Source organism: Poecile atricapillus, chromosome 26, assembly GCF_030490865.1.
Source record: "Poecile atricapillus isolate bPoeAtr1 chromosome 26, bPoeAtr1.hap1, whole genome shotgun sequence".
NCBI lineage: Eukaryota > Metazoa > Chordata > Aves > Passeriformes > Paridae > Poecile > Poecile atricapillus.
The window spans coordinates 3,511,766-3,526,170 of NC_081274.1; the positions used below are offsets into that span (position 1 = coordinate 3,511,766).

Here is a 14,405-nt window from a genome sequence, read left to right on the forward strand (position 1 = left end):
TGAATTCATCAGGGTTCCCAGGGTCTGGTCCATGGTGTTGCAGGATTTGTTCTGGTGGCCATTCATCTTTTCCCCATTTCTGGGCGCTCCCTTCAGCCAGGGCTGCCTCAATTGTCAGCTTTTCTCTCATTAAATCATCGCATACTTGGATTTCCAAGTGATTTCCCTGAACTTGTGGTAGCAAATAAACCCCAGTGGTCTGATACACCCTATATAACATAGACAGTGACAGCACATGTTGGAGTGGGGACAGGGATGATTCTCCCCACTTGTTTTAGTGAAGTTTTCACAACATTCTCCATTTTCTGTTTTCCTTTGCACCTCAACCAATTTCTGCTGCAGAGTCAGATATCCTCACAATGGGCTGTGCCTTTAGCTGTGCAAATTCCATCTGTGCAAGCAGGCAGAGCTTGGGCTGAGGGGCAGAGGGAATCAGCCCAATTCCTCCTGCAGGCAGGAAGCCCCTGGGCCATTGTGCAGGCTTTGGGCCATCAGTGTTAATTTGCATTTCTAAAGCTCCTCTCCTGGCTGCCTGGAACAAAGCTTCTCTTCCAGGGCAGCCATTTTTGGTAAAATGTGGCCACTCGAAAAGTGACATTTTTGAAGAAAATAATAATATACTATCTTTTTACAAGTTAAGGGCGTCACCTTTAAAGCTCTTAGTTTTTAAAACTGAGGCATAAAGGTGAACATTGAAAAATGCATACCAAACTTTTGCCATCATAACAGCCATGCACACACATTCCCAAAAAAATCCAAAGCAATGAAGATTTTTTCTACTTCTTGCCCTAAGTCTAAAAACTGTTTCTCCCAACCCTGGCCCAGCACTACCAGTCTAAGTAATAATATAGAAGTAGGATTATTAAGGAAAAGCATAATAATGGTGTAGTCTTGTCACCAAAAATGCGGGATGAATAAAAACTCTCCAACAATATAAAATCAAGGCATGACTTGAGTCTGGTCAGAATGTGCAACAGAAATCATTAATTCCTCACTTTGGCTGGGTGTGCAGAGAAAATCATTCCAAGACATGTGAATTTAATAGATGTTTCCTAAACTGTATACAATCTGAACCCATAGAAATCCATTGGTTTAATGTTCATTGGTTTGAAGGTGTGGAGTTGTTAGGATTTGGTTTCCTGTTGCAGCCGGATTTCTGTGCCTGTGATGTGAATTAGGTGGGCACTCCTGGATTTCCTGCTCAGCCTTTTCCAGACCAGGTGTCTCCAGCTGTGCCTGGGGCAGTGTCTGGGGGAGATGTTGGTTGATGTTTGCTGCTGGGTGTTGATGTTTTGTTGATGGTCGTTATCTTGGTTGCAATCTTTTGGGCTATTCCCAGTCTGTTGAGATGTTAATTTCATCTCTGCTGAGTGGTAGAAAAGAAACATTAAAATTCCTTTCCCCAAGGCAAAGGCAAACCTAGTGTGACCAGAGAAATAAGATTTGAAGCCATTTTAAAGTTGGTCTATTTTGGCAGCAGCTAATCCCAGGCAGGGCAGAGTGTGAGTGTAATTGAGAGGCAGAGTGGAATTGTCCCGGTGCCTTCCCCAGCAGCTGTGGCGAGGGCAGGCACAGAAAGGGCTGAAGCTGCAAGAGTGAGAGCAAGGATTGTCCCGCAGTGGCTGGAGATGGCAAAGGAGGGTGGCCAGGCCGAGGATTTGAGCAGAGGATCTGTGGGCAGGCCCAGGGGCTTCCCCCGCTGGGGAGCCCTGGCTGCTGCTGCGTTGCCTTCAGTGCAGGCTCAGGGGTGGCCTGTTTAATATTCCCTTGCAATTCAGATTTGTGAGTCTGGAAGAGCCATGGCTGGGGCATCAATCATTTTATTTTTTCATTTTGTTAAATTTTGTTCTCTTTCTTATATCCACTCCCTAACATTGAGACTATCTGGGGGAAAAGAAATCCACGCAATGTTCTGGCTAGAAGAGAGAATCCTCAATCCAGCTCCTGCAATTCCCTGTTAATTGTAAGAATTGCTGCAGCTCCTTTTTAGTTGTGGGAAATGTTATTTCTGAGATTCCCTGGACCCTCTCTAAGTCAATTCACCACAGGCCTTCAGTCAAAATAGGTCTCAAATATTTAAACATTTTCTCTTCCATTTGCACTTTTTTTCCAGATACTCAAACATGCTTTTTAGATTGAAAATGAAGCAATTTCACAGAGGCTTCCTCTACCTCTTCTTGTTTTTCTGACTGGATCAAGTCATCCACATCCTGCATTAAGCCAGTCCCTGGGGGTGAGGTCAATTCCTTTGATATTTCCTGCAAGGCTTGCCCCAGTCAGGCCAGTGCTTCCGTGCATCCCTGCAGAAGGACCGTCCATGTCTTGAGCATTTTCCCTTCTACCTCTTGTTGCCAGCCCAAGGCAGAATTCTGTTTGCATCCTCTGGGAGTGGGCAGATCCCCAGAAAGCATCTTTTGCATCAAGTTCTGAATGGCAGCAGTGTGAGGAGGGCACCTGGTTGAGGATGGTGTAAGGATCTGAGAGTGTGGGGTGCCTCGGTTTCATCATCTCATTTCTTCTTCTTGGGTCCTGCAGCATTCTGTGGATTCCATTGGATTTCTTGTTTGGCAGGATAGGAGCATTCTAGGGAGCCATCCCTGGCTCCCCAAGCTGTGCCTTGAGCAGGACTCCCAGACAGGCTGTGAGCCCTTCCTTCCCTCCCTTGGAACAGGGGATTGCTTTTCGACACCTCTTGTCCTGGTTGCTTGAGGGAAATTTGGAGAGGCTCCATATCTAATTTTGCCAATTTCCCTGGGGCTGCCCACACTTGTGGGTTCACTTCAGCCGTGGCTCTGCCAGACATTTGACACAGAGAACCAGCCTCTGTATCACCTTTTGCTTTGTTAATTTGCATACCCAATTTAGCCATCAAATCCCTTCCCAGTATATTACAATCACAATTGTGAGCAAATAAAAATTCCTGCATTTCAAACCCATCCCCCACATTGATTAATAGTGGCTGAATAAAACACTCCCACTCATCTTTCCCACTTAGTCCCTTAATTATTAAAATATTCCCTAACAACTTTAGGTGTAAGATTCCGAGTGGATGGAGAGGCCCCTGTGTCCATCAGGAAAGGTCTCCTCTGGATCCAGAGCCACCCTGAATGTTCCCAAGGGCTGCAGTGTGGTGGGTCCCTGGTGTAATGGGAGCTGTGACAGCGCTAAGAATCCGTGTCCATCAAGGGCTGGACTTGCTGGTGCTGAGGGTGCTCCTGTCTGTGCTTGCAGTGTCCTTGTGCCCTGCAGCTGGAAGGCTGATTCCTTGCCAGGGGCTGTTTGGGTGGGCTGTCCCCTGGCCAGGAGGGCAATGCCTGTGCCAGGTGCTTGTGGCCGAGGGTGTCCCCTGGGTGCTGGGGCCCCCTTGGGCCCTGGGCTTGATCCCTCAGGGGCTGTAGGAACTGTGCCATGGCCTTTGCCTTCAGCTTGGCCTTTTGCTCATCCCTTGCTGCATTCAGCTGCTGAGCCTTTGGGAGCAAGTGCTGCAGGGGCTTCTTGTGGCCCTGCTGCAGCCCCCCTCAGTGCCTGTGGGTGCTCATCGTGTGGCAGCTGCTGAGCTTTCTGCAAAATCCTTCCTTTCTGCAGGGACCCAGCACAAAATGCTTTCAAGATGATCTGGATCCTTGCAGGTCTAATCCCCATTTCTGAGCTGTTCCTTCCTGGTGCTGGCTGTGCTGAGGCTCCCCTCCCCAGCCCGTATCCCAGAGCCGGTCCCTGTCCTGCCGCAGTGTCCAAAGGCGGCCCCCCCGGCGGGCAGGGCCGGCAGCTCCACGGGGCCGGGCAGCGGCCGGGGCGTCCCGCAGCCTCCTGGGGGCCGGGGGCCACTGCCGGCCCTGCCCGGGGGGTGCTGGGGTCAGGCAGCGCCCGGCGCTGAGCCCCGGCTGCCCCACAGCCCCGGCCCGGCCCCACAGCTCCCCACAGGCCCCCAGCCCGTGCTCCCGGTGCCGCAGCTCTGCGCCCGCTCCTGCCGCTCCCAGCTCAGAGAAACCCCCTGAAATCCTGACCTCCTTCTTTTCCTGTCCTGGAAAACTGGGATACAAAGGATCTGAGTCAGCTGGCAAATTCTGAGGATAAGACATCTTATATGAAACACATCCCAATCCTCAGTATTTTTTATTTCCTCTTCTTTTCTATCATCCTTTTTCTTACCCCATGGATTGCTCCTGCTGCTTCTTGCCTTAAGCACATTCCTGCACACTCCCCTTCAGCCAATCCCTTCCCAGCACACCAACACCATCCATCCCCTGTTGTCTAAATCCGTTCTGGATTTCCCTTATTGCCTTCCTCGGTGTCCATGTCCTTAGTTAGCTCTGGGAGAATGTGCAAACGACCTCCACATGCTCCCAAGGGACTCTTCAGAGATATTTTGGGATCCTCATCCCTTTTGCTGGGACCCCATTCTGGCTTTCCCTTTTGTCCCCTCCCTGGGTGCCCTGCCATGTTTACTCCCCGAAGATCCCACTGGAGTCACTGCTGAGATTTTCAGTGCTCTCTCCCTGCCGACTCTTGACAGCCCCCCTGATCCGTCCCTCGTCTGTCTCCTGCTCACTCTCGGGTACCCAATCAATCCCCGGTGCCGCCGCCAGCCGAGGGAGCCGATCCCCCAAACTGGGTGAGGCACCTTCAGCTGCACTCAGTGCCCGCCGGCCCGGACGGTGGAAGGAATTGCGGAGGAGCCCCAAGGTGTGTGGAAAAATTGACATCCCCAGAGGTTTCTGTCCACAAGGAAGACAGAGGAGTCCTGTAAAAGTAATTTCATTCATAAAAAGGGTGAGGCCATGGGACATTTCTAATGAGATTTCTCTAATTGTTGGAGGACATAGCCTCTTTTTCATCCTAATTTTCCCGGCCACATCTACCTCTTCTTTTTCCCATTGGCTAAAGTGCTGGAGAGGTACAGACTTCCCAATGCAACTACTACCTACCCCCTTAATATGCACCTTACTTTTGTATAGGTAACGATATTGATGGCTGTGTTAAGTCTTTGTTGTTCTTCTGGAAGTTCATGAATTTAGCAAGACCTTGGCTGAGCAGCAGTCTGTGTCATCAATTCATAACATTTTGTGCAGCTGATGGCTCCTCCTGTCCCTTCCTTATGTCTACGTCCCTGGCCCTATGTGCAATGAGGTTGACGGGATCAGTTTGTAAAGAGCCTTTGTTGTTGTTCCTTTGCTGGGGTTCCCCCGTTTTGGGGCCATCCCCCCTGGAGCAGGGTGTCCCCCCTTGGTGCAGGCGCAGGGCTCAGGCAGGGCTGAGGCAATCAGAGCGCGCGGCGCTGATGACTCATCAGTGTCCAGGCAGAGCCGCAGCTGCCAGCGTTCCCCAGCTGGAGCCCAGCTGCGCCCCTCCCCCCCGGGCCTTGGCGCCCCCCTTGAGGGGAATTTGGGGAGGTGGGAGGGGGGAGCGCCAAGGCCGGGCCCCCCCGCGCTGTGGTGGCGGGAGCGGCTGCAGTGGGGAGCGAGTGCGGGCGGAAGCGGCCGAGAGCCCAGCGCTGCCCCAGGCCGAGCTGGCCCAGCTCCATCCGTGCCCCTGCGGTGGGATGCTGTGGGACTGGGGGGGAAGAGGGAGGCGGCAGTGGGTGCTGGGCCTGGGGGCAGGAGGAGAAGGGAAGGAGAAGCAGGGTTGAGGAACAAAACGGTGAAAATATGTACCTGGGGTTGTGCAGAAGGAGGAGGAGGAGTGTGAGGTCGAGTAGGGACACAGGAGGAGGAGGAGGAGCAGGGAGAGGAAGCAGCACAAAGTTCATCCCTGAATCTGCAGCTCCCCCAGCCCCAGGTTCGTTGCCTCCCCACATGCAGCGGGTGACCAGAGTGGGCGATCCATGATTTTTATGGGCCTGAATCTTGGTGTTTCTGAGCCTTATTGTGGTAAACGTTGGTGCTTTGGTTTCTTGCAGGGGCTGAACCTTTCTGTTGTGCAAAGGGTTTTGGCTGAATCTTGTTGTTTGGTTAGTTTTTGATCTGTGTTTTGATGTTTGGGCTGAATCTTGTTGTTTTTGAGGTTCTTGCAGACGCAAGATGCCCAATGTCTTTCTGAGACGAACCTGGGCAAGGAGGTATGTAGGAGACACTTCGGGGGTGGATGGTCTGAGACACGGCAGAGACCTCTATAGTCGAGTTAGATGTTAGTAGTTTATTTCAGGGCATGGGGGAGAGAGAGAGAGAGAGAGCCTGCTATGAGCCAACAGGGCACAAAGCAGGCTCAGAGAGAAGAATACAAAAGGGGGTAAAATATGAATACATGAGTTCAAGACTTTAAGATTGCTAAGAAAGAGAGTAACAGATCAGAAGTGAGAGAGCCAGGAAAAAGAGAAGAAAGAAGAGGAGGAAAGAGCAGGAAAAAGAGAGCAGGAAGAGTGTAGAAAGAGTGAGGCAAGAAGGCTAAGAGAAACAAGAGAGCAGAGAGAGAGCCAAGAGAGAGTAGCAAGAGAGCCAAGACTTAAGAGAGACTAAGAGAGCCAAGAGAGCCAAGAGAGAGAACTCTCTTTTACAATTACTTATATAACCTATACATTGAATATTCTATTCCTTTACTAACCAATCTTTCTAAGTATCCTAATACAGTAACATTTGTGTGCGACCTATAGAAATCGCTGTTTTATCTCAGGGTCCTTCAGACCTTTCCTTATAAGGCTGGGAAGAGGGGTCTCAGCTTAGTTTTATTGGGGGAAAGAATGTGTTCTGGCACACCAGCCTGGTTTATTTGAATTATTCAAACCGTGCTTTCATTTGTATTTCTCCTTTAGCCTTTCTGGCCAAAGAGTCATATTTATAATTTCTTTCTAATTCTACCTTCCCAACAGAGGCACCCCCAGCCCAAGGCGCTCTCCTCTCTTTTTTTCCTCCTAACCAGGAATTTTCATTCCCAAATTTTGTCCAGATGGAAGAGGAGGAGGAAAAGCCCCAGAGATCCCGCACGAGGAGGAGCTGCAAACCCAGTCCAGGGAGCTGCGAGGAGGAAAGATCCCCCCAGTGCCAGGAACACGGCCAGAGATCCAGCCAGAGCTCAGAGCTGGGGAAGAAGCCCCACAAGTGCTTGGAATGTGGGAAGGGTTTCAGAAAGAGCTCCCACCTGATCGAGCACCACAGGATCCACACTGGGGAAAAGCCCTACGAGTGTGGGGAATGTGGGAAGAGCTTCAGCCACAGCTCCAACCTGAGGAATCACCAGAGGATCCACACTGGGGAAAAGCCCTACGAGTGTGGGGAATGTGGGAAGAGCTTCTGCCGGAGCTCCAACCTGTGGACTCACCAGAGGATCCACACTGGGAAACGACCCTATGAGTGTGGGAAATGTGGGAAGAGCTTCAGAGCTATCTCTGAACTGATGAGACACCAGGTGATCCACACAGGGGAACAGCCCTACACCTGCTTGGAATGTGGGAAGAGCTTTGGTCAGAGCTCCAGTCTGAGGGCACACCAGCGCATCCACACTGGGGAGAGGCCCTACGAGTGTCCCGAGTGCGGGAAGAAGTTTCGGACCAGCTCCCATGTCCTCCTACATGAGCGGATTCACACAGAGGAGAGGCCCTTCTGCTGCCCCGACTGTGGGAAGGGCTTCAAACGCAACTCCACCCTCACCGTCCACCGGCGCATCCACACTGGGGAGAGGCCCTACGAGTGTCACCAGTGTGGGAAGAGCTTCTCCACCAGCTCTCACTTGACCCGACACCAACAGAGGCACCAGTAAGGGAAGCCCTGCGAGTGCCCCGAGTGCGGGAAGAGCTTCGTGCGCTGCTCCAGCTCCATCCCCCATGGGAGGATCGGCGTTGGATGATCCCCAGTGACCCCCGTTGGGCAGAGCCCTGGTGATCCGTGGTCCTGGTGATCCGTGTTGGGAAGACACCTGGCTGGGAGGCTCCACATCTTCCTGGCTCCCTATGGGCACCTGGATGAACACCGGGGCAGGAACAACATTGGGACAGACTAACAATGGGAATTCCTTGGGGAGAGTGAATTTGTTAATTTCAATCCTAGTGAACCTTTTCCTGCTGCCTCAGGAGCTCTGTGGGCAGAGAAAAGGGGGTGACACCAGAGTGGGGGTCCCTGGAGGGAACACACACATTATGGGGGAGGGAGGACACGACCCCCGGGGCCTTCCCTCACCTTTTTGCTCAGGCAGAAGCCAAGCCCCAGCACCAGGAAAACAAATCCCAGCAAAAAGCCCCCGATCCCCATCAGCTGTGAGCAGTGTCCGACAGCATCCCTGGGGGGTCTGCAGAGGTCAGGACCCCCAAAAGCTTTCACAAACACCTCAAGCTCCTCCAAGGACCCTCCCTGTTTCACCCAGCCCACCCAAGACCCTCTGAAACCTCCTTTGGAGTCACTAATTGTAAAAAATGAAGAATTTTAGAAAAATTTGAGTTCTTAGCTAGAGATTGGCCTTGCTGGAAGCAGTTAGAGTTAATGATGAAGCGAGAAACAGGATTTGAGATAATGAATCTTGGACTTAAGCAAAAAATTACTTTTCATTGTATGTTCAGCTGTGCTTGTAATGAGAAAAGAGAAACTGATAAACGGGTTCAGGAAGATCACAGACCTTACATCTGGAAACCCATTTAAACGTCACAGGGGAGGAAACTGGAGTTGTACCAAATGTCCTTTGTAATGTCAACCATTGTAAAGGTAGAAAGGTGAGAGTGAGGAAAAGCGGTTTTCCTTCATTTCTTGATGACCCCTTCTCACCAAAACAACCCCCTCCTCAAATTAGGGAGCAAACCACGCAGGCATAATGACATTTTAAATCATTACAGTGCATTTTAATCCAAAGTGGAGCATGGGAAGTGTTAGCATTATGAATATGTATTAGTATTAATATGTATTAGTATTTTGGATATTTAAGACTTTTGTAAATAAATAGACACTGGAATCTTTTGTCAACTTGCAGTGAGTATTAAGGGGATGACTCCCACACTCACCCAGTGCTGTGATTAAACATCCACTTTGTAACTTTAAACTGTTGGAGAGGTTTTTTGTCCATTAACAGATTGATGTTGATACTGGATCAATATTGCTATTTTGGTAAATCACTGCCAGTCTCTTCCCAGCCTCCCCAGGACCCACCAGAGCCCCTCCTGTTCCTCTCAGGATCCCACAGCCCCCTCCCAATTTCTCCCCACTGCCCCAGGACCCCCAAACTCTCTCCCAGTCCCTTCCCAGTCCCACCAGGACTCATCAGGAACCCTCCCAGTCTCTTCCCAGCACAACCAACCTCATCCCAATCCCTGCTTTCCAATCCCCAATCTCCTTCCAGCTCCTCCAGGCTCACTCAAATCCCTCCCAGTGACACCCAGCACCCCCGGACTCCCTCCCAGTGTTCATCAGGACCCCCAGAACCTCATTCCACCTTCCCCAACATCCTTTAATCTCCTTCCCAGTTATCCTAAGCACCTCAATCCCTTCCCCAGTTTAAACCAGTCTATCTGTAACTCCCTCCCAGTTCCTCCCAGCACACCCCAATCCCCCTCTGGGCCCCCCCAGTGCCTCCCCCGCTGCCCCCGGCGCTGTGGGGGCCGGGCCGTGCCCCAGTGCCGGCTCAGGGGGTGCTCCAGGCTGACGTGCTCCACCTGGCAGCTGGAGCTGAGCCCGCATTGCCGGGGGCGGTTTCCAGCAGCACCAGGAGCAAAAGACACAGAATACAAGCGTACAGCAATTTATATATGGGGAGGGTCCAGGGGTGGATACAAAACTTCAACCAGTGAGGGATATCCTGGGGAGGGGAATAGGACACATGGACCAATGGGGTGCCGTGGATTAGGGGATTTCCAAAGGGGACGTCCAAGCAGGGGGTTGGCATAAGGCAGGATTGACAGGGAACATTCGGGAACAAGGGGCAGGGTGGACAAGATTGATAGGGAAGGTGCTGGAAAAAGGGGTTGGGATACAATGATGGGCAGGGCAGGGGAGGAGATAACTTTGGGTTAAACCAACAAAGCAGGGGGGTAACAGAACAAACCAATTATACAAACAGCTTCAAACTTTAAATGAAACAAAACCACACCACAACATCTCCCGTTTTCTGTTTAAAAGGCAGAGCTGTGGTTTTGGGGGATCCATTCTCATTTTGGCCGGTCCCTGGCTCGGCTGCAGGGGGGTCCCAGGGTGTGAGGATGGAGGGTTTGGGAGGGTTCCAGTCCTGGATACAGGGGTGCACGGGGGTCCTGCTGCAGCGGAATGGGAGTTCAGGGGGGTCCCTTCCTCTGTTCTGGGGTTCAAGGGGTCCCAGTGCCTGAAAATGGAGGTTCAGGGGGGTCCCGGTGTCCAGAAATGGGGGTTCTGGGAGGTTTCCATTCCCGAGAATGGGGGTTCAGGGGGTTCCAGGTTCCAGATAAGGGGGTGCAGGGGTTTTTGGGGCTGGGAAGGGGGTACCAGGGGGTCCTGGTGTCCTGAAATGAACGTTCAAGGGGGTCTCTGTGCCCAGGAAGAGGGGTTCGCCCGGAAATGGAAGTGCAGGGGTTCCCCATTCCCAGTGTAATAAATGGAATTGATTTGTGCTACTTCAATTGTAACTGTTATTAAAGTTATCATTAGAAACTATCAAGAATCAGTGTTATAAAGCAGATGTACTCCTTTGCTGATGTTACATGTCAAAATTAAGGTACAGGATGTAGTTTAGAAAATAAATGGTGTCTCAAGACCCAAATGGCCTTCAGATGGACCAAAATTATAATGAATCTAGGCATTGGGCCTAAAGATTAGTAAATATAAGGCTAATTAGTAGACTAACATAACACAATGCTTAGGAATGCAACACGTGCAAACCTGTAAGGTTATCCAAAGGACAATGGGGAAGAGGAGAAGCCTTCACCAAAAGACCCCCAAAAGAAGACTGAAGATCCCCTAACAACAAGTGAAGCATGCGCCATTGAAGAAAGGTGACGTAAAGGCAGCAAAATCAGAAATAGGAGGAAACTTATGGGAAATATGAATGAATATTTATAAGCATACAGTATATAAGTTTAGCTTGAAGTGCTTTATTTTGTACGTGAGGTGAGTTGAGAAGCACCCCCTGTACCCCGGTCGGTTTTGCTTATGCCTTAACCATCTGTAACCACTGCCCAATTGTATGCACATTGTAAGAGACAGGTTCGGGAATCAAGAGAGGACCCAATGTGAGTTAGTTGCTTTTTCCAAATTTATTACAATCTTAGCTACATTTTTATAGTATTTTGAAAAGCTAACATGCGATCTGTATTCTACTATGATTGGATAATTGCTATTTTTCACGCATTAATTTCTACATTTCTATTGGACCAGCTCATAACACCCAAGCTCTATAAGATACTTTTTAGTAAAACTTATTAAAATACATTTAGCAGATTTCTCATCCTAAATTCTTATTCTTCATTGTCTTATTAACAATTAGTCTTCTTCATTTCTTTGATACAATATTTTGCCAAGGATTTATGCTAGCTCAAAGTCAGGGTTGTGCAGGCCTTCCAAGGAGCTATGGCCTCAAGAAGTGAGCCATTCTTCAACAATTCCCCTGTTTTCCGTCTGCACAACCATGACTTTGGTTACCTTAACAAACAAACGCTTGATTTTGTTGGATATTGCAAAGGATATTGCAATATCCAACAAAATTGCAAAGGATATTGCACAACTAACACATAACAATCCAATGATCGTAACACAGATAATTAATAATCCTGTTTTACATAAACTCTTAACCCATCCTGTCAGTCCAAGCCAATCAGCCAGTTCATCAATCCCAAAGAATCCCACATCTTCTTTGATCTTCTGTGTATGTTGCATGAGTTCTTGAATTTCCTTGTGGATGGATTCTGAATGATCTTGTAAGTCCATACAACACATACCATCAAAGTCTTCACATCCATGACCATGTGCTAACAACAAAAAATCAATGCCTGCTCGATTTTGCAGTACTGCATGCTGAACTTGTGACATATCAATTGCTAATTCAGAAAGTACTCTGCTAGTACCATTTGCTTGTTTTACAACCCAACAACTAAGTTTCTTTAAATTGTGATGAGCTCTAGCAGCAGCAGCACCTGGCAAAAAAGTAGAAGGTAGAAGCAAAAACCACTTGCCATCTGTTCCATAAATCCAAATTATCATCACAGTCAGAACTCAAAATTTGACAAAGATCTCTATTCCATCTGACACGATGTGTGCTATTAGGATGATGGTGTGGAAGCGCCACGCTGAGTTGTCCAATTGTGCAAAGACCTCCAACAGGTTGTGATGGGATACCTGCCCATGCTCTGTTACCACAAATTAGAAAATAACCTGTTGGTAGTCTATGAGGGGATTGAGTCCCAAATACAGGGTTTGATGCATTCCTTACCATTTTAGCACACCACGGTGAAAAATTGCCAGTTGGACTTGTCAATGTGATGATATTGGATTGTTCACATCTTTGATCAGTACCTTTTGCACACAATTTGTTGCTAGCATTTAGATAAATGCAATAAGCAGCATCTAATGAATCTGCTAGATCAATTTCTTGTGGCTCAGGGCCTTCTGGAAGATGATCATTCCAAACATCATAATTCTCCATACATTGTGAAAAATTCTTATATCCATTCCTTAGATGCTTTGTCTTAAAAATGTCCTGAGTCTCTTTCATTGCCTTGTCTAACAAAGTCCACCTTGATTCATTGACTGGAACACCAATCAGACAAATAATGAAAGGAGACTGAGGTGTCGACAGACTAGCACAGAAGGTCGTAGTATTTAAACTACGAGCAAGTGAAACCCATACATTTTCCCATGGATCTATGGTCTCTCTAGTTAACATGCCTGTTATTAAAGGTAAAATTATGAGAATGAAAATGCCAGTTGCCATTTTGAACTCTTTCCCACTGTCTACATGAAATAGTACAGTTTTTGCACTGTGCTGCAATTATATTTGTTTTCTGAGCAAGTTTTGTAAATGTTGCTATTTTCTGAATTCTAAATATTAGATTGGCACTTTCTAATGCACCCACATTTTCCCATAATGATACGGCTTCTGCCTGTGTTAAAGAACAATTTAAGTATTTTGTCAATGCAGCAAGCGGAGTTAAATGGTGAATTTCTCTATAACACCTAAGACAACCTCTGTGAGGTTTTGATCTCTGATATTCTCACAAATCTCTTTTACAACCTTCACACACAATTCTTATCCACAATTTTTCTGTGTTTTTACAATACCAACACCTTATACCTTCTAATTTTTCTTTAACCCATTGTAGATAAACAGAAAAATAAACGCTTTCTATATAGGGAGTTCTATAATCAACTTGTACACCTAATAGATAATTCACTTCTCTCACTAATGGCTCAAGGGCAAGTTGCCACTGTTTACTTTCTCGCCACCATCTACTTCCTTGCAGTCTGGCTGTGATATCCCACTGTTGATGTGGTTGATCGTGGCTCGTGTCCATTTACTCGGCACCCATAACAGTCCTGTAGGGGTATCAACACACATGTAGCCTCGGCCATTAAATAGGACTTTAGCTGGTCCTATCCAATGTCCTGTTTTAGGCTCTCTGTAAGGAACAAATACTTCATTAGTTACAACACTTGATTTTACACATTCATTGTGTATGACAGCTGGAGGGTCTTGACAATCTGCAAAAACACACAAATGGTTAATTACCTAATTACCTAATTAACCCTAATTACAAAAAGAACTTAATCTAATTTTTCTTTTGGGTCAGAGATATCTTTGAATTTGTTAAGATATTTCTTTAAGGTTCTCTTAGTTCGTTCCACTATTGCTTGTCCTGTAGGAGAGTTTGGAATCCCTTCAATATGCTCAACTCCCCATTGCTGCATGAATTTTCTAATATTGTCAATGGCATATGCAGGGCCATTATCAGTCTTAATTCACTCTGGGACCCCCATAATAGCAAAACATTGGGTTAAATGTTTCTTTACATGCAAACTCTTTTCTCCTGTCTGGGCTGCAGCCCATACAAATTTTGAATAGGTATCTACAGTAACATGTACATATTTTAATCTGCCAAATTCAGAAACATGGGTAACATCCATCTGCCATATCTCTAGGGCTTTTAACCCTCTAGGGTTGACTCCTATCCCTAACCCAGGACCATGATGAGTACATTGTGGACATGCTTGTACAATTCCTTGTGCTTCTGAAATTGATAATGAGAACTGTCTTTGTAGGCCCTTTGCATTTTGATGAAACTTCATGAGCCATATGAGCAAACTCAAGCTGATTGAGAGGAACTCTCCTCTGCACCCAACTAACTAATTGATCTGCAATATGATTGCCAAGACCAAGGCCTTCTTGAAATTTATGACTTCTAATATGTATTAGACAATATGGTGCTGATCTTAATCATGTAGCTTGTTGTATTTGTTGAAACAACTGCATTAACCGTTTATTTTGAGTTTCCTTAATAAAAGCATCCTCAATCCTTTTCAAAATACCTGCAA

The 14,405-nt window shown here is 47.8% G+C and overlaps 1 pseudogene; it reads left to right on the top strand.

Annotated features, from left to right (window-relative positions):
• Window positions 1–14,405, top strand: part of LOC131588505 (zinc finger protein 208-like) — a 911,601-nt pseudogene that overhangs the window by 649,543 nt on the left and 247,653 nt on the right.